Source organism: Ochlerotatus camptorhynchus, unplaced genomic scaffold (assembly GCF_037179485.1).
Source record: "Ochlerotatus camptorhynchus isolate MF236.1 unplaced genomic scaffold, CSIRO-AGI_Acam_v1.1 ptg000150l, whole genome shotgun sequence".
In the NCBI taxonomy this organism is placed as follows: domain Eukaryota; kingdom Metazoa; phylum Arthropoda; class Insecta; order Diptera; family Culicidae; genus Ochlerotatus; species Ochlerotatus camptorhynchus.
Genome location: NW_027040640.1, coordinates 1,169,077 through 1,197,011, shown reverse-complemented (window position 1 = coordinate 1,197,011; position 27,935 = coordinate 1,169,077). Strand labels below are relative to the sequence as shown.

The 27,935-nt window shown below is 43.4% G+C and overlaps 1 protein-coding gene across 1 annotated transcript in view; it reads left to right on the top strand.

Annotated features, from left to right (window-relative positions):
- ifc (delta4-sphingolipid-FADS-like protein ifc) overlaps window positions 1–27,645 on the top strand; it is a 33,279-nt gene extending 5,634 nt beyond the window's left edge. Inside the window, exon 2 of the mRNA XM_065221855.1 lies at window positions 26,799–27,645. The gene's annotated coding sequence lies outside the window, so the exon portion shown is untranslated. The remainder of the gene's footprint in view (window positions 1–26,798) is intronic.
- The last annotated feature ends 290 nt before the right edge of the window (window positions 27,646–27,935 follow it).

The following is a 27,935-nucleotide window of genomic DNA, read 5'->3' as shown; positions in this document are numbered from 1 at the left end:
GACGTGCGAATGTTAAGGTCACGCTGAAACGAAAATGTAATTGTAATGTGGCACACAATAGTTGTCAAGTCACATATTCGTCATAAAAATAAAGTCTAGCTAGAGCTGGAATTAGGGCGTAACAGCTTTTGTAAACAATGTCTTCTCTTAAAGATTTCTAGGAATTCAAGGCACGCCTACGCAATCCAATAAATAACGTGGGCTATCCTTGATTTTGTAGAAATCATCGAGAGAAGTCATTGTTTACAAAAGCAGTTACGCACCTAATTCCAGCTCTATCTAGAAGTTTCAGCGTAACAACTTTTCCACGCGAATTTTACAGGTCAAAATATTCGTAACTTTTCGGTCACTATTGTGTGTCAACTCAGTTACAGTTCAACCAATTGGTAATATTAGATCGACACAATAAGGTTACACTGTGTCACCATTGAGACCAGATAGGTCGCATCAGTGCTAACATTTGAAAACGGCGCAAAAGCCATTTGTAAACAAATGGTTTGTGGGCCCTTTACTCGCTACCCGAAGAACGCCCACGCAAACCAACAGCATCGTCAGGAAGGGGAAAATTTCCCCTACCCGATGTTGCTGTTGTGTCGCGTGGGTGTACTTCAAGTAGTGAGTAAAGGGCCCACAAACCATTTGTTTACAAATGGCTTTTGTGCCGTTTTCAAATGTTAGCACTGGCATTTTATCTCAACATCGTGACAACTTGACTATGTAGGTACCAATGACCATTGTGTGACATTAATGTGTCCTGTTACTTTGAAGGTCATTACGTAACTTTATGTTGACTTGAGTGATAGCGCAAATTGTTCGCCTTGTTTACGTTCGTGTTTTACCATAAAATTTGTGTGTGTAAATCTGGTTTTTAGTGTTCAAAATTGTGCGTAAACAATACTATTTTCGACAATCTCTCCGAAACGTGTGGAATATCGATAAATTTCGTGCTGTCGTTTGCTGTAATCAACACGTCATCATCGAATCCCGACCCGTCTCCATCTTTTCACTGTGCAGCTCCGTCAAAGCAGAATGGACCAAAAACAATGCGGAGAATGTCAGCTCGTTATCAACGAGCTCGAGCCGCTGCGCTGTGGTTTTTGCGAAACATTCTACCACATCAACCAGCAGTGTTGCGGTATTAATATCCGCAATCTGAAGGAACCATTATCAGCTGGAAATATACTCTTCGTTTGCAATTCCTGTCGTGGGGTTCTACAGGGCCGCTCTATCCGCTGTTTCATCGACGATCAGCAGCAACAACAAATGCAACCCCCCTCGCTTGCTTCGTTGCCAGATCAGGTTCGGCAACTGCATGATGCCGTGGCTGAGCTAAGTAAAAAAGTCGACAATTTCTCTGCTAAGCCACAACGCAACCCGTCACTGAGTGCTACACCAGTTTGGCCCAAACCGGGTGCAAAACGCCGTCGTGAAGACCGGCCTGATATTGACGTGCCAACCGTAAATGGAACGAAAACAATTGACTTGAGTGGTCTTTCCGTTCCCTCTATTGCTCCTAGTGCACCTCCGGAGAAATTCTGGCTATATCTTTCTTGCCTGAACCCGCTCATCACCGATAACGACGTGCAGAGTATTGTGTCACGCTGCTTGAGCTTAACTGAACCTGTCGATGTGGTGCGTTTGGTTCCCAGAGGAAAAGTCGTATCCAGTATGACATTTGTGTCATTCAAGATCGGTTTGGATCCTTGTTTGAAAGATGCTGCACTCGATCCGGATTCCTGGCCTGCCGGATTACAGTTTCGCGAGTTTATTGATTCGGCAAAAAACTAGCGTGCTACGTTTCTCCAGCTGTTGACACCATCGCCACAACTTCATCGGATCCGGGACACCCTAAAGCAGGCACTAAGGAAGCTCCCGAGCCCCCCGACCCAGTCGCGCTTGCTGCTGACATCCGCCATCGTCATCGTCCCGGTCCTGTGGTCGGTGGTGGTATCGGGGGCTTCCGGCCTGCAACTCCAGGCGAGTATAATTGCGATTTCGAACTTTCGGTACCTGATTTCCTTTCAACTTCCAGTTCGCGTAGTGGCATCTTGAGTGGTCTCCGGATTTACTACCAAAATGTGCGTGGGCTGCGGACTAAAATCGACCCGTTTTTCCTGGCTGTCTCGGAGGCTGAGTACGATTTGATTGTTCTGACAGAAACGTGGCTGGATGACCGGATTTACTCACCGCAGCTGTTTGGATCGCATTATTCCGTCTTCAAAACCGACCGCTCTCCCCTAAACAGTCAAAAATTGCGTGGTGGTGGGGTTCTGATCGCCGTCACAACGAAATTGACCAGCTATGTAAGTACCTCGACCATTTCAAGTCTGCTAGAGCAATTCTGGATTGTTGTGGATCTGCCAAGAACCAAGCTCAGTGTAGGCGCAGTCTACCTACCCCCCGACCGAAAAAAACGACTGCACGATCATCCATGAGCACGTTAATTCGTTGGGCTCGATTTCGTCTCAATTGTGCCCCAATTCTCCCGCTCTGCTATTTGGCGACTACAACCAAGCTGGTTTACAGTGGCGTTTCTCTGACAGTGGCACACCATTCATTGATCCTCTGCTATCGCATATGCCGGTTGCTTGCTGTGAACTTCTGGACGGATTTAACATTCATGGGTTCACTCAGGCGAACATTTTTCCCAACCGTAATGGACGTTTGTTAGATCTTGTTCTGGCAAATGACTCAGCATTACCAGACACTTCTGTGAAAGTGAGCGAAAGTGAAAAATGCAGCTTGTTTGCTCGTCAATTCAAACAAGTCTTCCACGATTTTTCCGCTTCACCGACACAGGTGTTGGTCGCAACCTCCGGGATGCCACGTGATGTTTTTAGTTTTGACATACCTCACATCACTGAAGACATGGTGATAGCCGCAACACGCAAAGTGAAGAACTCATTCGCCGCTGGTCCTGACGGAATTCCCTCGTCAGTTTTAAAACGATGTGCAGTCAACCTCTGCCTTCCACTTGCGCGACTTTTTAATTTCTCGGCACAGCAAAGTGAATTCCCCTCCCGCTGGAAGCTTTCCTATCTGTTTCCAATTCACAAAAAAGGAGACAAACGGAATGTCGCTAATTATCGTGGGATTTCCTCCATGTGCGCCTGCTCTAAACTTTTCGAGATTATTGTAAATGATGCTCTGTTTATGTGCTGTAAAAATTATATCGATACGGACCAACATGGTTTTTACCCCAAGCGATCGGTTTCCACGAACCTGGTGCAGTTTACCTCTGACTGTCTGCGAAGCTTGGATGCTGGATGGCAAGTTGATGCTGCATACATGGACTTAAAAGCCACTTTTGACAGGGTGGATCATGAAATCCTGCTTGCTAAGTTGGAGATACTAGGTGTCTCGTCTACGGCTGTGAAATGGTTCAGATCGTACTTAGTGAATCGCTCTGTACGAGTCAAGATTGGCGCGACGGAATCAAATGTTTTCTCAAACAACTCGGGAGACCCGCAAGGCAGCAACCTGGTACCTCTGCTGTTTTCGATCTTTTTAAACGACATCGCTCTGTTGTTACCATCTCGATGTCGTCTTCTCTACGCAGATGACGCCAAAATCTACAAAATTATCAAAAGCCTCTCGGACTGTTGGGATCTCCAGCGTATGCTATGTATTTTCGCTGACTGGTGTACGAGAAATTTGATGGGCCTGAGCCTCGAAAAATGCAACGTCATCTCCTATCACCGTTAAAACGAACCAATTATGTTTGACTATGTGCTCTTTGGACGTTGCATTGCTCGTGTAGAACAAATAAAGGATCTCGGTGTTACTCTGGACTGCGGGCTCACCTTCAAAATCCATTATAACGACATCATTTCCCGAGCCAACCGCCAACTGGGTTTTGTTTTCAAAATTGCCGATGAGTTCCGGGACCCGTTATGCCTCAGATCACTTTACTGCTCACTTGTGCGGTCTATATTAGAATCAAGTGCAGTTGAATCATAGAGGTAACTCTAAGACTAGAAGGTCTCGAATTAACGTGCTCAACTTTTTGGCTCAGCTCTTGTACTCTCTTCGGTCCCAAGCTAATCGATTCACCCCTCGAAACATAGGAAAAACCAATAACCCCTCATTTTATCTGTCAAACTTTCATAGCGAATCAAAACAAACATTGCGTAGTTCTAGAATTTCGTTTGCTTGGGACCAATAGGCTACTAAAGTGGTGAGCCAATTTAAAATCGTTAGTTTCGTATTGATTGTTGGTTGTATGGTGCCCTTTCCAAGCCACTTGGATCGCTAGAATCGAATCTGTTCAACGAAAGTTTGTGAGATATGCTCTTCGTTTCTTGAACTGGTGTGACTCATCGAACCTGCCACCGTACGAGGAGCGTTGCCGTCTTCTGGGCATCGAACCGCTAGTGGTGCGACGGAGGGTCGCTCAAGCTATGTTTGCTGGAAAGCTTCTCACGGGTGACATCGACTGTCCAACGTTGCTGGCCCAGCTAAATATGTATGCTCCTGACAGACCTCTTCGTCAACGCGAATTTCTGTTTTTGGAGCCACGAGGCAGAAATTATACGCAGAATGAGCCAATTCGTGCAATCAGCCGACAATTTAACTACTTTTATTGCGAATTTGACTTTAACGTATCAGCAAATGTGTTTCGTCACCGGTCACTCGACCGTTTTCGTTTCGTTGACCATAACTATTTAGATTAAGTTTTATTCATTAAGACATTAATTGTCAGTTGAATTATTAAATAAACAAATAAACAAATATGTAGCTGCATATTTTTCATGGTTACTTCTATGTAATCATTGTGTAACATGTTTCTCTTTCTCTCTTATAAAAATATGTTACATGTGCTACTTGGGTACTTCAGCTGCAATTACCTATAATGCCCATAATTCCATATCAGTTCCGTATGGAAAAAGTAGGTATTGAGAAAATGGCAGTCGAAGTGCGATTCCCATGTAAATATTTGAAAAATGTTAGCAAATATATTAATATTTTTATCAAGTTAAAATCAGTTGCATTGAAGCTTGCATGCTTTGTTTTATCATCGAAAAATATGACAACTCAAAAATCAGAATTGTAATTTAACCTCTGGACGATTGAATTTAAGGATGGGACTGATATGCGATTACTTTGCTTGATGATGTTTTCACATTTTTCACTATGAAAGTACGAAATTTAATAATAGGTTTCAAAATTACTGTTCTTTGCTATACACAACGTCTAGAAATCCTATCTACAGATGTTGCACTGTAAATTGCAAGGGGTAAGACAGTTCCTAATTATGAGCAATTTCAGAGTTGCTTTTGAGGCACCTCGAGTAACTCACGTTGCTCAGTGAGCAAGATCACTGTCATTTGCTTTCTCACTTTTCGCATCACAGCAACATATGAAGGTGCGAAGCCGAAAAGCTGCTGTCAAGCAAAACAAAAAGGGAACATCCAGCTCGTTTTGGTAGCAGAACTCGATCCACCTGACCAAATACTCCAGATCCGGCAAATTATACGTACCCTGCATGTCCTCTGTAGATGAAACTACGAACCAACCACTGGATTCCCATGGCGCCGTTCTGCTGCGAGCGGACATCCTCACACTTCTGGTGCTACTGCTGTGCTGTCTGAATGATCGTGATGTGGTCCGCTTTCTGCGATACACCACCTGGATTCTTCTGCAGCCGTCGACGGAAGTGTTTGTTGAAGATTAACAAAACTACTTTGAAGAAGATATTTCACCCAGAAGGATACAAATTGTTTTGTTGTTTTATTTGTTATTCTTTTAACTATTATTTATTATATTCGGAGCATGTTTCGTTCTTCAGCTATATGCCGGATTTCTCATTCTCCTCGGTGGAGCCCTTTTCTAAACAAATTCTGGAATTCGCATTGTTTCAATAGCCGGTCAGAACAATTCTATTTTGTTTACAAGCAAGACTAACGCCTAATATGTGAAGAGGGTAAACGGGGTAAGCCAAGAGGTAAAGAGGCAAAAAATCGATGCACGTCGATTTAATTTTGAGGTACATTGAGTTACTCACGAGTTACTCGCTGCAAAAATGCAACTCAGAGTAAAACTGTCTTACCCCTTGGTAAATCGTAACTTTTTCGGGGAACTGGTTCATTCAGGGAACCGTATTTCAAGGATAAAACTTACGGGGAAAAGTCGTACAATCATCCTGAAGGACTAAGCAGCGCCGGTGGTGTAGTGGTAAGCGCGATTGCCTCTCTCCTCAAAAGGCCTGGGTTCAATCCCAGTCGGCGCCACCGGGATTTTCTGAGACATAAAATCTCTGATCACACCTTCCTTCGGGAAGTAAAGCCGTTGCTCTCCGGTTCATGAGTTGATGGGTCGATAGGTAGGGTCCAGGTGTGGGAGCTTTGCCTCCCTGACGTCGGGTAGCATTGGTACTCAGTACGGAAAACAAACCAAAGAAAAAACATCCGGAAGGACAGTCAGTGGTAGATAAGCATTTTTCAATCTTGAATATTAATCATCAACGGGTGAGCTGTTCGCTGTCTAAGCACACCGCTGTTTACCGTTGAGGTTTCGTCGGTTACACCTAAATAGTGTCCACATTATTGCTCATACTAATACTACACACCTATCTAAGGTACAAGGGTACAACAGTACAATCTTTAGCCATCCATAGTCATCGAGCGGATGCTTGATGCCAGCTGTTGCGGGCACGTGTTACACAGTAGACAACATTCGTTATCTACCCCGAGACGGTTTCATTGATTAAGCTTCTTCGTACGATTCCGTTCATTGAAGAAATCGGCCAGGTGTTTCGACACAACAATTAGATCAACCGATAGTAGCGAGGGATCAATTGCCAACAAAATATTTACCCAACGTTCAACTACCCACATAAATATTACTACGGCGCACACCAACCGCTTAGTGGGAATCATTTCACTTGACTCATTTCCGTTGTCTGTGTCGTGTCATGTCACCATAACTGAGGCAAACAAACAGAAGAAAAGGGGAAGCTATTTCTATAAAAGAATGTTAATCAATGTTATTGCTGGTTAAATTCGGGAATGATACGCAAAGCAACGAACACGATTCGATACGCAGCGGGAGTACGGTTTGGGGTTCGAATGTATACTGGACGAAGCAGACAACCAGTCACTATTCTGTTTCATGATACTGAACGAGTCATGAATGCAAATTAGAGACATTACCCGTCCGTTTGTCGTTGGAATGAATCTTCAATGTCACAAGTGATTGTCTAGGCGTTCCGTCTTCGAGTTGATGGAGGAGGGTTGAGTGTTGGTGAATTTAAGTATTAGAAGAAATTTCACATAACCCGTTCTTTCCCTGACGGGGTTTGTGCATAATAGCTTTTCTACTCTCTTAAGAGGTAGATAGTTCAGGGGGTTAGAATTAAAGTGGAGTAAGTGACAAAATTGAAAAAGAAGGAGCTAATTGCACTAATTTTTAGAGCTTATTTTAGAGAATTGAAAAAAATCAGTATTTTAGCAGTTCTTTTTCACTTGTAGGGAAAGAAGAGTAAGTGCACTTACATCCCTTTTCCTCAAAGCTAATTTGCATTATATTTTGTCATATTTTTTATTTTTTTTTAATTAAAAAAAACGGAATTTGAAAGCAACAATATAAAATAGTACCTACTGGAAGTACGAAAATCGGTGTAAAATTTAATTTTGGCTAAGACAATGAACCGATATGGCTATTGGACGAATGTCTCTTTTTTATCAATGTTGGTAGCAATGAATGACTATCAAATTAAAGAAATCCGTCCAGAGAAAAGATAATTCTGATCAGACTTTCAAGACATTTTTTTTTTTTTTTTTATAATGCGTTTATTTTTCCAGGCTCATTTGCCGTAGCTTTGCGGAGCCGATATTCATCGTTTGGGTACAAAATTACTTAAAACTAACGTTAGTAAAGCGGGGGCCGATTACTCGCGGCTTTCTCGAGGTTAGGGGTAACAAATTGTAACAAACGGGTGGCAGGGTAGGGATTGAGAACACAAGGTTTTTTAGAGCAATGTGCTCTTGATCTAGAACTAAGCGACATACTGGAGAAAAAGACAAACATGGGGGTACACCGATGGAGACCTAGCAACTTGAGAGAACACAAGATGACACTAACTACTAAATCCTCAGATCGATCCGTTTTAAAAACACATAAATTAAATTAAAATAATCGAGATCTCGGCTCGCCAAGATGTCTCTAACGGGCCGCATAGGTTGTTTTCCTCGGGCCCTGAGGGATGCGGATAACTCGGATCTAGCAACACAATGTAGGGTGCATGACCAAAGTACGTGGTCGATATCGTGATAGCCACTACCACAAGCGCACAAATTGCTGCCTGCGAGCCCGATTCGGAAGAAATGCGAGTCTAACGAGTAGTGATTGGACATGAGCCTTGACATGACACGTATAAAGTCACGGCTCATGTCCAATCCTTTGAACCATGGCTTGTTCGACACCTGTGGGAGAATAGAATGTAACCATCTTCCCAGATCACTCTCATTCCATTTTTGTTGCCAGTTGGTGAGGACGTGCTGACGGGAAATTGAAAAAAATTCCGCAAAGGCGATTTGTCGATCAAAAATATCGCCTTCCATAGCGCCCACCTTAGCTAGCGAGTCCGCTTTCTCATTACCCGGAATTGAGCAATGAGATGGGACCCAAACTAAGGTGATAGTATAGGAGCAGTTAGATAAAGTACTCAATTTAGCTCGGATTTCGGTCAGGAAATACGAGGAGTGCTTCATCGGCCTCATTGATCGAATAGCCTCCAACGAGCTAAGGCTATCAGTAAAAATAAAATAGTGATCAGATGGTAGTGAGGCAATTTGCTCTACTGCGTAAAATATGGCTGCTAGTTCCGCAACGTATACGGAACAGGGTTTTTGCAGTTGATATGAGGCGCTATGAAATTCGTTGAATACTCCAAATCCAGTGGAAGCGTTTATAGTTGACCCATCTGTGAAAAAACTCTTATTGTTACTAACATGGTGGTACTTGTTTGCAAAAATTAAGGGAACAACCATCGACCGATGGTGATCTGGTATTCCACGGATTTCTTGCAACATGGTCAGATCAAAATTTACAGAGGAACTATAAAAGTCTTGGAGGCAAACACGAGAGGAATTGAATGAAGAAGGGCCAATCTCCAGCGTCATGTACTCGTAATAGAGACTCATGAATCTTGTTTGAGGATTTCTGTCGAGCAGCTTCTCAAAATTTTCTATTACCAATGGGTTCATTACTTCACAACGGATAAGAAACCGGAAGGACAGTTCCGCGAAACGATCTGTCAGTGGGAGAACACCCGCGAGTACTTCGAGGCTCATCGTATGCGTCGAGTGCATACAGCCAAGCGCGATTCGGATGCAACGGTATTGAACCCGTTGCAGCTTCAGGATATGTGTTTTCGCCGCGGATTGAAAACAGAAGCTACCGTACTCTAGAACCGACAAGATGGTTGTTCGATACAACCTGATCAGATCTTCCGGGTGTGCTCCCCACCAAGTTCCAGTAATTGTACGAAGAAAATTGATTCTTTGTTGGCATTTTTGTTTCACATACGCAATATGTTTTCCCCACGTGCTTTTGGAATCGAACCAGACACCTAAATACTTGAAAGATATACTTTGAGTGATTGTTCTACCCTTTAGTTGAAGCTGTAACTGTGCAGGATGATGCTTCCTAGAAAAAACAACCAACTCAGTTTTCTCCGGAGAGAATTCGATACCCAGCTTCATTGCCCAAGTAGACAAATTGTCTAAGGTATCTTGCAATGGTCCTTGCAGGTCCGGTGCACTTGGCCCTATAACGGACACAACCCCGTCATCTGCAAGCTGCCTAAGCGAGCAATTTTCATCAAGACAACCATCAATGTCTTTTACATAAAAATTATAAAGAAGGGGGCTTAAACATGAACCCTGGGGGAGACCCATGTAACTAATTCGTGAAGTTGTCGAGTTTCCATGAGAAAAGCTCATATATTTCTCAGACAACAAGTTGCTCAAATAGTTGTTCATAATTGGTGAAAGCCCACTATCGTGGAGTTTATCCGAAAGGACATCGATACAAACAGAATCAAAAGCCCCCTTAATGTCCAAGAAAACTGAACCCATTTGCTGTTTTTGCGCATAGGCCAGTTGAATTTCAGTTGAAAGCAACGCAAGACAGTCGCTCGTTCCTTTGCCTCTCCGAAATCCAAATTGCGTATCTGAAAGTAAACCATTCGACTCGACCCATTTGTCTAGACGAAAAAGAATCATTTTCTCCAACAATTTCCGTATACAGGACAGCATCGCGATGGGACGATACGAGTTATAATCCGACGCGGGTTTACCGGGTTTTCGAATGGCGATAACTCTTACTTCCCTCCAATCATCCGGAACAATGTTGTGCTCCAAAAATTGATTGAATAAGTTCAACAAGCGTCTCTTCGTGACGTCTGGGAGATTTTTGAGCAAGTTGAACTTGATTCTATCCATTCCTGGAGCTGAGTTGTTACATGAAAGGAGAGCAAGTGAGAATTCCACCATCGAAAACGGGGAATCTACTTCGTTATTACCCGACGGACGATCACGAACGTTGGTTTGAACCGGTACCGAATCCGGGCAAACTTTCCGCGCGAAGCTGAAAATCCATCTGTCCGAGTACTCCTTGTCTTCATTAATCGGTGATGACGCGTTTCGCATTCTCCTGCCGAAATTCCAGAGTGTTCTCATGGAAGTCTCTCGCGACAAACCATCGACGAACCGACGCCAGTATCCGCGTTTTTTTGCTTTAATTAAGTCCTTAAAGGTTTTCTCGAGGTCGGTGTACCGCTCGAAATCCCCGACCTTACCGTGTTTGCGGAAGCGTTTAAACGCGGCGGACTTCTCGCTGTTCGCGTCGGTGCAATCCTTATCCCACCACGGGGTGGGAGGTCGCTTGCGGACGGAAACACCCGGAACACGTTTCGTCTGTGCTCGCAGCGCACAATCGATGATGACACGCGCGAGAAAGGAGTACTCGTCCAGCGGAGGAAGTACGTCAACCGATTGACTGGCATCAAGAACCGCGGACGCGAATTTTCGCCAGTCAATGTTTTTCGTAAGATCGTACGGGATGTCGACCGAGCGAGTAGAAGATGAACCATTGGTAATAGAAATTTTGATTGGCAAATGGTCACTACCGTAGGGATCTTGAATTACTTTCCACGAGCAATCCAACGATAGTGAACTCGAACAAAGTGAGAGGTCTAATCTGCTTATTTTTGCTGGAGGTTTGGCTACTCGTGTTGCTTCCCCGGTGTTCAGAATTGTCATTTTGAAGAAGTCGCACATGTCGTATATCAAGGTTGAGCGGTTGTCGTCGTACAGTTCCCCCCAGCCTGTACCGTGAGAGTTAAAATCTCCCAAGATCAACCGTGGCTCCGGCATAGCCGTGCAGATATCCGCGAAACTTTGACGAGAGATCGCGGTTTTCGGTGGAAGATATACTAAGGCAATACTGAGGCATTTACCTCGAATATTAACCTGACATGCAACTGCTTCAATGCCTGTCACTGAAGGCAGATCGATTCTATAGAAGGAATGGAGCTTGTTGATCCCCAGAAGCACCCCTCCATACGAATCTGCGCGGTCAAGGCGTATAATGTTGAAATCGTGGAAAGCAAGATCGTTGTCTGAAGAGAGCCATGTTTCACAAAGGGCAAATGCATCAGAAAGTGAGTTGTTAACTAAAAATTTAAATGTGTCAAGTTTTGGCATAAGACTTCTACAGTTCCACTGAAGAACAGAGATCATATCCCCGACCTCATTCGGAGAATTATCCATCAAAGGATATGATCGATGCAAGGAAGGACCACCTAGAAGCTAGTTGCTTCAAAAGATTTTTCACCATTGGCAGCACTAAATTAATAATGCTCCTCGTTGAGTCAGAGATATTGAATATACTGAAGAAGCTATCCACAATACCAGAAAACGTGAACATGGGGGCATGTTCTTGCTGATTATTCAGCTGCTTTTCTGGCCGAAAAACTGGGACATCTGGGGTTTTAGATGATCCTGGAAGTGACGGAAAGTTCTTGTCATAATTACAAGGTTGAAAACCCGGTGGAATGGGTTTCGGTGCATTTCCGTTACCTCTTGATTTTTCCAAGGTGGGAGGGTGGTCCGTACGAGTGGCCTTACGAGGCTTTTCGGTGGTGTGTTTTTTTGCTCGTTTTCTCGTATTGCCTTTAAAGACAAACGGACTACCCTCACCGCCCTCTGAGTCAGAGTCTAGATCATCAACTGGCAAAATGGAAAACGTGTTACTGTTTTTTGGTGTGGTCTGGGAAGATGAAGCGGTATTCTTCAAGAGTTCTGCTAGTGTTCTCTTGGAGCGAGCTTGCAGAGACCGCTTAAGTTTTTCTCCCTGCTGTTTGTACCTCGGGCAGTCAGTCAGGGTATGCAGACTTTCCTTGCAGTACACGCATTTTGGAGGAGCACCGCAAGGGCCCTCTTGATGTTGCTCGCCACACTGATCGCAGCGTGGTTTGTTCGAGCAGTAGTCCGATGTATGACCAAGTTGTTTACATTTCGAGCAGTTCATTACCCGAGGTACAAACAGACGTACAGGCAGCCGAACCTTGCCAATAGCGACGTAGTGAGGTAACGCTGAACCCGAAAAGGTCACACGAAACGAGTTTGACAAGGAATACGTTTTTTTGGAGCCTACTACGGATACTGACTGCATTTGAAGGCAGTCCAATATCTTCACCTTCGGCAGGGCACGGTTTTTAAAGATTCCGAAGGAATCGGGATCCAAGAAATCATCACTAGTCAAACTCGCTTCGGTGACCACTCCTTCAATTTCTACCTCACTACTGGGTATGTAGACTCGGTATTCCAATGAAAAAAGCTCGCACGCAACAATTTGGTTAGCCTGCTTCCGGTCATCAACGGTAACGCGCAGTTTTATTGGTGTTACCTTGAAAATATCGGTAACGGCCGAAAAATGTGTTGTTAGATCCTTAGAGATCCTCGGAATGTTCAAAGGTTTTTGTTTGGGCCGGAAAAAAACAACCCATGGGCCTTTCGAGGCTTCTGGGTAAGCCTTTAGGCGGGGGAGCGCAGAGGTTTTCGGGGGCAATGGTGTGGGGGGTGCAGGTGGACGAGGAGGAGATGGTGGAGGAGAGGGTTGTGGGCGATATCTTTTCTTGGGATATGCTCCAGTATTTTTGCTGGAGAGCGAGTCAACTGGAAAGTCAAGGGTTTCCATTTCCACAACTTCCTCGAGACTTTCGTGTGAGGTGGAATCAAGAGTTTCGTCGTCTGAGATGGAAAGCGACCATCCCCCGCCTTTATCATTTTCATCCATTGCGGTTAAATATCGCCGCAATGGTGTTTTTGGTAAATATTTTACAAATAATTACAGTAATTTCAAATAATATCAAAAATAGAAAAACAAAAATGCAAAAATAAACAAAAAAAAATTGATATAGTTTTACTCTACTAAAGAGTAATATGAAAGAAACAAAAAAAAAACCAAGAAAAAAAAATAGAAAAAAAATATATATATATACTGAAAAAAAAAATTGGATCACCCTAACTATACTCTACTTAAAAATAGTACGAGAAAAAAAAAATCAAGAAAAAAAATAATTATAGATATATACTATTTACAAGATTTTGGATCACCCTAATTATGACCCAGCCTAATCTAATACTGGACCATGCGGGGAGATGCGATACTGGTGAAAACAAAGCGACACGGTATACCTATTGCACTGAGGCGGCAGATGACTGGTGCGATGCTATTGTATTCCCCAACGGCTGGTGGGTCGATAGCCTTGCAGCTGGTATGCCTCTTTCGCCTCGGTAGGCAATTTAACGTGCTTTCGTTGTTGCTATCAATGGGCCGATAGTGGTGATGATTTTACAGATGTTGATGTTAAAGCTGGACCGTAATCAAAGCGCTCGGCGTATGATTAACGGCTTCCTCACTCGCGCACTAGTTGTCTTAACACTATGCCAACTAACTTTGGCGAGAAAAAACCCTCGCGTGGGGAAAAACTCAAAAACTCAAAAACTAGTGTCGTACAACGAGACCGATGCGACTTGATCGGCTCAGCGTGCGAGACGGAATGACTTTCAAGACATTACTGAGGTGAATTTCATGGAAGAGTTAAATCAAATTTAAAAAATAATCAGGAAGCTTCAATAAATTTTTGGAACTAACATTTTAAATTCGAAGAGACTCTAAGGATAAATTCCATGAGTCTAGAGAATTTTATAGGAGATCATAATTTTTTAGGTAGTTCCACTATACTCAGGAAAGTTTCTAGTACTTCGATGATGATTTCAGGAATGTTCCGAAAACTTCAGAGACATTGCGGAATCTTCAGGGAAGTTATATGGATAATTTCCGGATCATCAGAACTTAGCGAACTTCAGGGAAGCAAAATCGAAATCTTCAGGACAGTCCAAAGAGGTTCGGAGAAAATTAGGGGAAAGTTACGCGAGCTTGAATAAAATTTTCAAAACGTCAGGAAATTCAATTAATTTCAGAAGAATAGTGGGCACTTGTATAAAATTCTTTAAAAAAAACTGGTCTAGAGAACTTTAAAGAAGCTCAGGGAGCGACCCCAGCGTACTGGCTACCACGCCAAAGTCACGAGTTCAAATCACGAATAACCAAGGGGTTGGTCACTCTACACAGTGTGCCAAAATCAAACTGGGGCACATCGGGGTGCAGTTATTGACGTTGTTTGGCACCCATGGTTACAATTTTTATAATCTTCAAGTTACTGGCAACACTGAACTTTTTCTGCGCCCGCGCAGTGTGCATGTGTCAAAATTTGTTATTGACGTTGCCACTCCTAGTCAAATTATTTTCAAAACAACCGTGAATCTCCACCAAGTCTTGCCATGGATTCTCAAAATCGTTACAACCGTGACGGCAGTCGCATCCACATTTCCTCTCATACGAAGAACAGCTGACAGCGGTATCTTGACCTAACCGAGGTTTCCGGCCATGGCTACTGGCTAGCGATGCAGCTCCCACGGCTGCGGCTGCTTCCAATGCTGCTGCTGGTCCGTCTTTTTTGACGAATTTTAGAGGAGACGGACCAGCAGAAGGAACAGCAGCAGCAGCATTGGAATCAGCCGCAGCCGTGGGAGCTGCATCGCTAATTTGTGTAGCCGTGGTCGACGCTGGAAATCTTGGGCCGGTCATGACAAGCGGTGCTTGAGTTTTAATCGGAAAGTCAACAACCAAACAAAATCTATACCATCCGACCATTCGAACTGCTCGAATACATCCAAGGCGGTGGCTGCTACATCAACCATTCCATCGTCCAACATATAATGTTGGAGGACCGTCTTGGCAAAATCTCAAATAGTTCAACAAATTTTACTCTCGTTCCTTTTTGCACTTCCAACTATCACAATTTTAAGAAATTATAATTACGAATCATAACTTTAACTACCCAGAAAAAGGAAAATCCTTTCTTTTCTCAGAAAATAAGCTTCCGCTCTTTCAAAGCTAATGTCGCCGCCAAAAGCTACTTTCTTCTCCGGTTAGGGAGAGTCTTTCGCTTTCTAGGTCAGACACTGTTTCTCGATTCTAGGAGCTACTTTTTTCTCCGGTTAAGGAGAGAAGTTTTCACTTCCAAGTCAAGAGTTCTTCTTTCTCCGATTAAGTTCTCTCTTTTTTCTCCGATTAAGTCAGAAGAATCTCGATGAAGTCCAGAGAATTTCACGTAAAATATTCCAGGATTTTCCGGAATGTTCTATGAATTTCTAGAAAATTGCTCTATCTCGAAGCATTTACTTACATTTACTATATGTGACATAGCAAACACGCAGAGAAATGATTTTTAAATTCAAATCAAGGGGTGGCCACTAGACTGGTCCACAGCTCATTCGGATGTAACATGAGCTGGCGCTTTTAGTTTGAATTTTGCATTGGGAAAAAAAAAACACATCTACACTCTATCGATCATAAAAAAAAAAAGTTTCCTTATTCTCGATTTGATTCAGATTTTCAAAACTTGTAGTTCAAATAATGAGTAACAACTTTGCTGAAGATTGCATCATGAATCTAGTCAGTTTTGTTGAGATATTTGCTTTTGAATGTATATAAGCATTTTGTATATGAAAATTTCAACCAAAAATCCAAAGTTGTTCCTTATAGTTTAAGCTACGTGTGCTGACATTCTGAGCTTAATCGTGTTTGCTGATCCAGTTCTATGCACGAAAGAGTGTAGGAATGTTATTTCTCCACATATTTTAACCAATATCCCCATATAAATTTTTAATCAAAAGCGCCAGCTCGTGTTACATCCGAATGATCCGTAATTTTCAGAGAGTGGTTTTCTCACCTAATGGCATTAATTTAGAGGTTGGCCCGTTGAAAAAACTGATAAAAAAATCCCCCATATAAATGTGGGACAGTCTAGTGGCCACTCTACACAGTCATTTTGCACTAACTTTTTTCTCAGTGTGTTGCCGCAGCTGTGCTGGCAGTGCCGAGAGTGCCAGTCATCGGACTTACATTGTTTGCTTGTGAATAATGGCATGTTTGGCGTCCCGGTTTATTCGACAGTTCAAATGTTTTGTTTTGAAGCAACAACACACCTAGCAGTGGAATCCGAACCAAGAGCCGATGATCCAGAGGCACTCCATGCTAGGACATGCTCATACCGGACAAACTGGCCCGACCGGAAGATGGCGATCAAGTTCCTCAGACCGCTCAACAAAGACAACATCGTAACGCATTCTGATGGCATTCAAAATTTACAGTCGCTGCAGCAAGCTTCTGCTGATGTTTCAACCGCTGGAACGAGCTCACACTATCTATTCGTACCAGCCGTCGTTGCATTTTGGAAAGCAAGATTGTTGGCATAAAGTTGACGAAAACGTGAAGCTGGTCATCAATCAGGCACGGGAGAAGCGGAGATGATTGCTACTTGACAACGGACCGCGATAACGAAGAAGCACGATTCGAAGAGTTCAAATCCTGAACCAATGTGACGAAGGTGCTCCTGTTGCTAAGGCTAGCTGCTTCAGCGGTGTCAGCAGGTGGATGGATTCGAAAAGTGGTGCCAAAAGCGGTTGTGTTCGCCGATGTTGCTACTCTCACCATCCAGTCTTCGATGTTTTAAGCGTCCGTCACTACCAGTACCACCGGAACGGCCTTGTGCACATTTGGGCAACAGTCAACCTGGTCCTGGTAGATCGAATGTTTTGACATAAGTCCGTAGTCAGCTGTTCTCTCATTTTCAACGCAGTATCGATTGCCCTGATTTTGATGTACCGTAAAACGGGGTATCTTTGATAAAGCTGTTAGCTTTGATAGTATAATATAAAGATTAAATTTACTCGCTGCGCTTTTTCCAAATTTGAAAAATTGGTTCCATATTGTAGCTTAGGGTATTTCTGTTGATATCGTATATAAACTTGATATAGTATGTGTTCCATATTTTACAAACATATTAAAAACAATTTGCGTGTTTTTCGCCTGTTTGAAAAACACTCAAACCATCACTTATGAAATGTATTCCGATTTAGCCATCACAAATTCAATGTTGTATTCTTATTGCTTATGATGTTTTATGATTATATACTCATTCAAAGTTTCATATTGCTAGAACTAAATTGTTTGAGTTTCACCCATTTTTTTTCTACATTCATCGAGCATTATCAAAGTAACTCCAAATCAAAATACTGAAGTTCGGTCACAAAACTAAAAAAATAGTGCAAATGCCTTAATTTCCATTAAACATCTTACTAACGAATCGACTCTTGGATCCTCAGCACTTGTTTTAAAAATATAAAAGTTGAAAAACATTCATTGCTGTAAAAAATATTTAGAATATACGGTACTTATTAAATGTCCTGATAGTGTACTGCTTCGGACAGGCATTAAGATGTGCGCTACTGGGGAATCCAACTCGGTTTTGCAGAATCTGTGGCTGGTTTTGACCGTAAACTAGCGGTTGCCGTTATACGAATCCAAAAATGGTATTGTGTAAACAACAATAATTTGACGCATTCACTGGTCAGGCGCAGAGATAGTACAGTGTTGCCAGTAACTTCAAAGATAATGACGATTTCCAACCATGGGTGCCAAACAGTGTCAATAAGTGTGCCCAACTGTGTTTTTGGCACACTGTGCGGAATGACCAACCCCTTGATTCAAATGGATATATTTTTGGCTCAGTGCCTAATATATTTTTTCTATTAATTAAAAAAAATATTTTCGAATCAACAAACCGGTTGTAGAGTAAATAATCTGTTTGTTGATTCTAAAAACCATTTTGTTGATTCAAAAATATGTTTAGTTGAAATAGTGATATAATATGTTTGAATCAATAACAAAATACATTAGACCCCCGGATGGTCAATCGCCGTCTAATTCGCTTTCTCGAGGACAACGACCATCTCGATCACCGACAGCATGGGTTCAGATTCGGTCACGGCAACGGAACGTACTTTACTGGCCTGGGAGATGTACTTCAAGAGGCGATGGATGAGGAACTCCAAGTCGACGTAGCGGCCCTGGATTTAGCGTATAACCAACAATCAATACGAATCTAACGATTTTAAATTGGCTCACTACTTGACTACCCTATTGCTCCCAAGCAAACGATTAACGTACCCCATTCTAGTTGACATTCTAGTACTACGCAATGTTTGTTTTGATTCGCTATGAAAGTTTGACAGATAAAATGAGGGTTATTGGTTTTTCCTATGTTTCGAGGGGTGAATCGATTAGCTTGGGACCGAAGAGAGTACCAGAGCTGAGCCAAAAAGTTGAGCACGTTTCTTCGAGACCTTCTAGTCTTAGAGTTACCTCTATGGTATAACCGCCCCTGCACCCCCCAAGTCATCAAACAGTTGGCTGACTGGGGTCTGGGTAGCCACATTCTAAACTTTGTTAAAAATTTCCTTTGCGGCAGAAGCTTTCAGGTGATGATCGGGAACCACCGCTCCTCAACCCGGGCGGAAGAAACTGGATTCCCACAGGGATCCGTCATAGCGGTCACCATTTTAAAGGGTGATACGGTCAAAATTTGGTCAAGGGAAAACGCGTGTAAATCGGTGAAATCGTTTATTTAAAAAATCAAATTAAATTTCTTTTTCAAGTTCAATTAGTATAAAATTCAGGAAAAATATTCAGTTAGGCTTCCGCTTTTCCAAATCCGAATTGCCGGGCCTTACGCTTGACCCCTGCCATCAGATTTTGTACAGCCACCTTGTCCACCTTCTTCGCCGCAGAAAGCCAGTTTGCCTTGAACTGCTGCTCGCCCTTAGCAGTTTTTTTGGTCTTCTTTAGGTTCCGCTTGACAATAGCCCAGTATTTCTCAATTGGGCGGAGCTCTGGCGTGTTGGGAGGGTTCTTGTCCTTGGGAACCACCTGCACGTTGTTGGCGGCGTACCACTCCATGGCCTTTTTACCGTAATGGCAAGATGCCAAATCCGGCCAAAACAGTACGGAACAACCGTGTTTCTTCAGGAAAGGCAGCAGACGTTTATTCAAACACTCTTTCACGTAAATGTCTTGGTTGACAGTCCCGGAAGCTATGAAAATGCTGCTTTTCAAGCCACAGGTACAGATGGCTTGCCAAACCAGATATTTCTTTGCGAACTTTGACAGTTTCATGTGCTTGAAAACATCTGCTACCTTTCCCCTTCCTTTTGCCGTATAAAACTACTGTCCCGGAAGCTGCTTGTAGTCGGCTTTGACGTAGGTTTCGTCGTCCATTACCACGCAGTCAAACTTTGTCAGCATCGTCGTGTACAGCATCCGGGATCGCGCTTTGGCAGTCGTATTTTGTTTATCATCGCGATTTGGAGTCACTACCTTCTTGTAAGTCGATAGTCCGGCTCGTTTTTTGGCTCGATGCACGGTTGTAGACGATACACCCAGCTTATTTGCGGCATCTCGGAGAGAGAGGTTAGGGTTTCGCTTGAAACTACCGGCAACTCTCTTTGTCGTCTCAGCGGCTTCCGGTTTTCGATTTCCCCCCGATCCAGACTTCCTGGCTGTCGACAAACGTTCCCCAAACACTTTAATTACATTTGTAACGGCTCATTTGGCAACTTTTAGCGATTTTGCCAACTTTGCGTGCGAGTAGCTCGGATTTTCGCGATGCGCGAGCAAAATTTTGATACGCTGCTCTTCTTGCTTGGACGGCATTTTGACAACTGAAGAGTGAATTCCAATATCAAAATAGGAGCAACATTCTACACACACACACCTTCAAAATGAGGGGTGTTCAGGTTTTTTAAATGCAAAATTGAAAGAAATACGTCAAGTTGATATTGACCAAATTTTGACCGTATCACCTGTGGGACGGAAGTGACGAGAAAGTAATAACGCGACGGAATTAATCAATAAAATCCAACTTTTATTCCTCTTCACGTGGTTTACACTTTTTGATTCAGTTCGCAACTGACAGCTCCCTCACAGGGTAGCCAGATGATAGGGTGACTGATTAATTAGCGCCACCACATATGCCCCTCCAGTTACACTAGGAAACGAACCCTGTGTCCTGATTGTGTAACTACAGTTTTCTTATCGTCCTGGGGGTGATTGGAGAAGCTGCTATTACATAAGAAAGCAGGTTTAATACGGTCGATTGATATGGTGCGCTGTTTTCCTCCAATTGAGATTTCAAAAAATTTGTCAGTTTTTTTTAAAACCTGGTAGGGTCCCTCGTAAGGTTGCTGGAACGGTTTCTTGACTGAGTCCACCCGAATGAAGACATGACTGCAATCCTTCAATTTTTGATGCACAAACGGCCTTTCCTTTGCATGGTGAGTCGGAGTAGGCGCATTTAGTTCGCTGAATGTTTTGTGCAGAAAACTGGATAGTTCAGTACGATCGACGTTTGCTGTAGGAGGATCATAAAATTCTCCCGGAATCCTGAGTGCTTGACCATATACTAGTTCTGCAGATGAACACTTTAAGTCCTCTCGATAAGCCGATCGAAGTCCTAGCAGAACCAAAGGAAGGCGGTCGTGCCAATCACGCCCACCTGCACACATAAGAGATGCTTTTAGTGTACGGTGAAATCGTTCGATGATTCCGTTTGACTGCGGATGATATGCAGTGGTGTGAATATGGTGTACGCCAAGCAAACGCGTGAGTTCCTTGAATACCTCCGACTCAAACTGCCGCCCTTGGTCGGATGTGATTGTCTCTGGAGTCCCAAAACGAGATATCCAACCCGCGTATAAAGCCTTGGCGACGGTTGGCGCAGTCATTTCGCTCAGTGGAATTGCTTCAGCCCATCGTGAAAAACGATCAATGATCGTCAGCAAGTAACGATGTCCACAAGAAGGCGTAAGTGGTCCAACGAGGTCTATGTGGATGTTCCGGAAGCGTGCCTTAGGTATGTCGAAGCTTGAGAATGGTGCTACGGTATGTCTAGTTATTTTTGAACGTTGACATTGCTGGCATGTCCTGACAAATTGACAGATATCCTTATTCATGCAGGGCCAAACAAACCGATCTACGATCAATCGCCTTGTAGCACGTGCACCGGGATGAGCTAACCCATGAAGTTGTGACATTATGCTGGCCCGGTGGTTCTCTGGAACGTAAGGACGAATATTGTTGTTAGTGGATACATCAACAATTAACGGTGAACGCAAATGAGGGAATGTCCGAGATTCGAGCTTCAAGGAAGTATCTTTGGACGACAAAAGTTTCTTCAGTTGCTGATCATTTTGTTGGTCCTTGGCGATCACATCAAAATCAATCCCGGCTGTTACAGCATCAACTCTTGAAAGAGCGTCTGCAACGATATTATCCTTTCCACTTATGTGGCGAATATCACTCGTGAATTCTGCTATAAATGCCAGATACCGTTCTTCGTGGGGAAGCCGACTGCTCGGATTTGTGGTTAAGGCATAAGTGAGTGGAAAGTGGTCAGTGAAAATTGTGAATTGTCGCCCTTCGACAAGATGTCGAAAGTATTTCACCGCTTCTTTTGCAGCTGTAAGTTCTCTTCCGAAGGTTGAGTACTTCTGTTGGCTCGAAGAAAATTTTTGAGAAAAGAATCCGATGGGTTTCCAGCTTCCACTATCGAATTGCTGCAAAACGGCACCCGCTGCGCAGTTAGACGCGTCTACCATAAGTCCAAGAGGCTTTGAGGCGTCAGGATAGTGAAGCAATGTTGCCTCAGCTAGTGACTGCTTACAACGTTCGAAACAACGAGATGCTTCTTCGTCCCATGAAATTTTTCTGCTATCGTTTTTTCGATTGTCAGGAATAAGCTTTCGTAATCGTTCCTGAATTTCCACAGCGTGAGGTACGAATCGTTTGTAGACGTTAATCAATGCCAGAAAACGACGCAAATCTTTCACCATTGTTGGTATTTTGTATTCCAGGACAGCACGAACTCGAGATGTAATTGGACGTATTCCATCCTTGTCAATTGTATACCCAAGAAACTCTACTTGCGGTTGTGAAAAAACGCACTTTTCAGCATTGATCACTAGACCATTTGCTTTGAGACGTTCAAGGACTAATTTGACGTGTTCCATATGCTCCGCCGCGTTCACTGACGCTATGCAGATGTCGTCGATAAAAACTATCACGAAGTCCAAATCTCCGAAAAGCTTGTTCATAAAGCGCTGAAAAGTCTGACTTGCATTGCAGAGGCCAAAGGGCATGCGCATAAACTCATACAGACCGAAAGGCGTGATGACGGCTGTTTTCGGAATGTCTGCGATTTCGACAGGAATGTTGTAGTACGCTCTAACTAGATCCAATGTAGTGAAAATGGTCTTACCTTGGAATCTGTTGACAAGGTCGTGGACGTGAGGTACTGGGTACCGATCAGGGACAGTAGCTTTGTTCAGGCGGCGATAGTCGCCCACGAACCTCCACTCACCATTTTTCTTGGGAACACAGTGAAGGGGGCTTGCCCAGCTACTGCTCGAAGGCCGACAAATGCCCATTTCGCACATCGTTTGGAACTCGTCTCTTGCTTCTTGAAGTTTCTCCGGGTGCATACGACGTGGCTTCGAAGCCACCGGTGGTCCGCGCGTAACAATATGATGTGTGACATCGTGCTTTACTTCCTGTTGAACAGATGGTGGAACTAATATCTCTCGATACGACGCAAGCATGTCTCGAAACGGGTGATGGAGATCTATTGCAGTTATTCCATGTAGAGGCACTTCCGATAAACAGCCAGTTGTTCGTAGTTTTGTTGTTTCGTCAATCAAGTGCCGGCTTTTCAGATTCACCAGCAATCCAAAATGTGCTAGCAAATCCGCGCCGATTATGGCGACGCTCACATCCGCCACAAGAAAGCGCCACTTGAAGCATCGTCGCAGCCCAAGATCCACAGAAATAAATTTACTCCCATACGTACGTATCCTTGTTCCATTTGCTGCATGTAAGGAAAATGGAACAGTTCCTCCTGCTTTTTCGCGCCGTGTCGCTGGAATGATAGACACGTCCGAGCCGGTATCAATAAGGAAGCGAAGCTGACTTGTTTTGTCGAAAATTACGAGTCGGCGGCTTTCGAAACCAGTACCCACCTGCGCCGTTTCAGATGGGCAACCGACTAGTTTTTTTGCTGGCCGAATGCGCATGGCTCTCTGCAACGATCCGCTCGATTTCCGTACTTCCGATGGTACCAGCAAATGTCGTCACCACGGGATCTCGGTTTCGATGAAGATCTGCTACGATTTCGTGTTGGCTCAGTTTTCAAGCGTCGAATCTCAGCTGTCAGAACTTCTATTTCCTCCTTCAAACTGGCGTAATCAGCATTTTGTCCAGTGGATGAAGCCGGAACATGAACAGCTGCGGCGGTGGCCGGAGATGAATCGATCATTTTGTCAGCCATCTCAGCCAATTTCTGCAAACTTCCATCACTTATGCTCAGAACTGCTCGGACACTTGGCGGCAACCTTTGAAGGAACAGCATCTTCATCAATGCATCGTCGACATTCAATCCCGTGGAGCTCTCCTGCATCTTGGCTAGTAGATGCGTGGGTCGAAGGTCACCCAAGTCGCAGGAGCCAAGCAATTGTTCGAGTCGCGCCTGTGGCGAAAGAGCGAAACGGGCGATCAATCGTTCTTTTACTGCTCCATATTTATTCTCGGCCGGAGGGTTGGAAACCAAGTCCGATACGTGACATATCACGGACTGGTCGATTTTGGCGACGATGTGCCAACATTTTGTCTCATCTCTCGTCACCTGTGCCAGACAGAACTGGGCCTCCGCCTGCGCGAACCACATGTGCGGATCGTTCTTCCAGAACTCTGGCAACTTAACCGCCACTGCTGCGATATTCTGCTGTGCTGGAGCTGGGTTCGCCATCTTGTTTGCGTACCGCGGAGAAATGCGTATTTTCCCGATATTCGAATCAACTGCGGCGTTTTTCGACCGGAACCCGTTTCAATCACGTCGGGGTCACCAAATGTGGGACGGAAGTGACGAGAAAGTAATAACGCGACGGAATTAATCAATAAAATCCAACTTTTATTCCTCTTCACGTGGTTTACACTTTTTGATTCAGTTCGCAACTGACAGCTCCCTCACAGGGTAGCCAGATGATAGGGTGACTGATTAATTAGCGCCACCACACACCCTTTAATGGTCACCATGAATGGAGTCTTTGGGGTCCTACCAAAAGGAATATACATATTTGTATATGCAGACGACATCGTCCTGCTGGCTATCGGACGCACCCTCAAGGCTTTGCGAAGGAAATTACAAGCTGCTGTATCAGCCACCACAAGATGGGTCTGTAGGATCGGCTTTGAATTATCCGCAGAAAGAGCGTGGTTTCCCAACTATGCCACTCCCGTCATCGCCCGCTACCAACAGCCATCGTTGTGAACAATATTCCAATACCCAACAAGAAGACCATCCAGGTTCTTGGTGTACGCTTGGACCGGTAGCTGAGGTTCGACGCACACTTTAATGAGATCAAAGCCAACTGCCGCACGCGGCTAAAGCCGGACACTTTCCAAATCACACCGGAGCAGTAACAGAGAGATTCTACTAAAAGTGACCAAAGCCACCGTAAACGGGATCGAACCATAAAGGCAACTCTAAGACCAGAAGGTCCCGAAGAAACGTGCTCAACTTTTTGGCTCAGCTCTGGTACTCTCTTCGGTCCCAAGCTAATCGATTCACCTCTCGAAACATAGGAAAATCCAATAACCCCTCATTTTATCTGTCAAACTTTCATAGCGAATCAAAACAAACATTGTGTAGTACTAGAATTTCGACTAGAATGGGGTATATTAATCGATTTGCTTGGGACCAATAGGCTAGTCAAGTAGTGAGCCAATTTAAAATCGTTAGTTTCGTATTGATTGTTGATCGAACTGTTCTGCCTTTCCAACGACTCTCTTACCACACGACTAGCCCCAACGTATAACCAGGCAATCAGAATCGTCGCTGGACGTCTGCCTTTAACACCGGCTGAATCGGCATGCGTCGAACTCGGGGCACTACCGTTTTAATACCAAGTCGCCGAAACGCTGAGCTGCAGAACGACCAGCTACCTGGAAAGGCCACCGGGAACCACGAGGTCTTTCTCTTCAGGGAGGGGAACAGAGCTCACCAACCTCTAGGAGAACCCCTTCTGGGTTCTCCAAACTCTCAACTGGGGCTACCGGTGATGAACCAGCCTGCGGCTGAAAATCTCCTTAATAAAGAAAAAATACTGCCCTGAAACAAAAATCAATTTTTCTGCGTGAATAACTGTCACGTGTCATGTTAGTTGTTGGAAATTCTTATTCTCGCTTGTGTTCTGCAGAGAATGGCTGATCGATTGTTATGAAGAAATTTTCAAGTGATTCCCAGTGAGAAACTCGAGCTTGTAGTTTGATCATAAATTTCATTCTGAAGCGACCTCTGTAATTCTAAAAGAATTTCGTGAGAACATTCCAAAGAAATCCTGTAAAAATAACAGAGCGAATGTTAAACTTACTTAAAACATAGATCAATTTTGATTTCTTTTTATTACTGACCCATTAAACCTATTGTCTATTTGCTTCAATTGCATTCAGTTCTATGCTTTATTTAAATGTGTATCGCACAACCGGGAAAATTTCCAAAATTCCGGGAAAAACCGGAAATTTCCATCGAGATTTGCTGGTCATCATGCTTATACCACAGACAAACAGACGAACTCTTTCGATAAATATCATATGAACACATCGCCAAGGACCTTAGAAGCGACACCTCGTGAGCTTCACGCGGAAAATATACTTGATAAGTCGTAAGCAAAGTTGCATGCAAGAATATATGGTTGTATAGAAACGTCAAAGTGGTCCGATGCCAGCACTGTGACAGGTGGTTCGCGAAACTGCTGATATTGAATTTAAACGATAAATACGTGAATGATGATCCAGAATAAAGAGTTACGTCTGTTTGTCTGTGATTATACCTATTTCCTTCTAACCCCCTCAGTTGAGTTTGAATCAGGTTGAACAATGTTTTAGAGAAAATCTGATGGAAAGCTTTCTGGCTTTGAAGTTGACGGGTATGCGATTCTAATATATCTAGACCAAAAATTGAAATAGGCAGAAGAACCAAACGTAAACAATGGCTTTAAACACAAAATTCTCGAGTTTTGACACACAAACTAACAATGTCATTCGATAAAGGAAGTTTTCTGTATCAGATGATTATGTTAGATTTCTTGGATGTGCTTTGATTCTCGAGGAATTTGCGTTTAAAGCCATTGTTTACGTTTGGTTGTTCCGCCTATTTCAATTGTTGGTCTAGATTTGTTTTACAGAACATCATCATCATTGTATGTTTATAACATGAAATTTTTCTCGATACAGTGAACTAATAATGTTTCCCTCTTCCAAATTTCAATTTTCAGCACCGCATCCGTTACGCATCACCTCGTAGGCGTAGCACCGTGTTGATAAGGATGCACTTGTATAAAGGTAACATTTCTCCGCTTGACCTCTTGTATAAAAAGAAGAACGAAGAAAACAAAAGAATAAGACCGACTTCTACTATATATTTATGTGAGTATTAACAGATAGGCAAATCCGAGAGGTGATACCCGTTAACTAGAGTTTTTTTATGTATGTTGATTGAATATTCGGACCGAGACCGAGCGTAAGCATATTGTTAACTATTCGCATCGTGAGAGTTTAGTTTGCAGCAAATTGCACGGCTTTATCGCTATTATTTAGATATACGACCTGAGCAAGCCAGCACGAGTGTGGTTTTGCAGGACAGTTACAATAACATGCAGGATATTACTTGGTGGTATGTTGTTTTTTGAACTGGTACAAACTTTATGCACTTTCGTCATATCTTTTTTTTTTTAATTTTCGAGTCATTAATGTTAAAAGTTGAATGAGTAACGAGTGACGATTTTATTGGCAAAGCTAGAGTATTTTCTTTCCCAGCTGTTTCCGGTTAACGGAAAATAAGGGATGAATTTTACAGAAAATTTGTGTACAATCTCGGAGAAATACATCTAGATAGCATTTTCTACAAAACGTCCTACTAGGAGTCACTGAACGTTGAATTCGATGTTAACCAACTGAACTGTTTATAAGTCAAGTATTGAGGAAGTAAACTGACGATCTGTGCAGGAATTAATGTGAAAAAAAACCAAACAAACCGTTGCTTAATAGATAACTATTATATTTCAAATGAAATGAGCTGATTGTAATACGAAAAAAAAAACCTGGACCGCGTCCACTAACAAAGTGTTTAAGAACCCAAATAAAAAGGAGTCGATTTTCGCTTGTGTAGAACAACAAAAGAAATTCACAGGTCCCTCTTGGATTCGATTCAGGGGCGGTGGGTCCGGTGTCGGAAGATACATCAATGGCAACCGTTTTTGCAGCCTTCGGCCCCCGATGGGTCTTCATATGCGCTCGGAGGTTATCCTTGCGACTGAAGGCTCGGTTGCAAATCTCACAGTTGAACGGCTTCTCCGGTAGGTGTTTGGTGAAGTGCTTCCGTAAGTCAGAAGTGCAAATCAAGTCGACAACAA